We start from the raw sequence: 565 nt of genomic DNA on the forward strand, positions 1-565 counted from the left end.
TGCACCGTGAAGTGTGCGCTGCCGCATACTACCAGGCGCGCGGCTCACCGACGTGCGCCTGGCTAAAGATCGGCGCCGATTGGCCAGCCTTAATAACTCCTTTATTAAGCATTATAAAAAAATATGATAGAGGACTTTTCGACTCAATTTGGTCCGCTCTATCTGCACACGAATATTGTCCCCAATGATCTGTATATATAAACACTACTGACGTTTGTGTTTTAAGATGGCGGCGGTGGACATGGTGGGGGTAGAATTGGCGCCTCTCTGATAATCTAGGACTTTAATGTTTAATTGTATTAGTGATCAGTAAGTGTGTTGGATGACACACTACTTACTAATTACTACCACAACTAAACGTAACACTATACATATATGTGTTATGCCTCCGGAGAGGCACGGTAGTTAGGATCGTTTGCCGGAAGGAATTTGGGAATTCGGGCTCCGCCCGAGTAGTTCACTGAATTTATTATAATTAAAAATGACACTTTCGTATTCTGAATAAATGTATATATAACTATTTTATTCGTACTTGGTTTAATTACAAAGTCTCCGCACGTCTCTC

The sequence above is a fragment of the Formica exsecta genome, unplaced genomic scaffold, assembly GCF_003651465.1.
Source record: "Formica exsecta isolate Colony F162 unplaced genomic scaffold, ASM365146v1 scaffold198, whole genome shotgun sequence".
Taxonomy (NCBI): Eukaryota; Metazoa; Arthropoda; class Insecta; order Hymenoptera; family Formicidae; genus Formica; species Formica exsecta.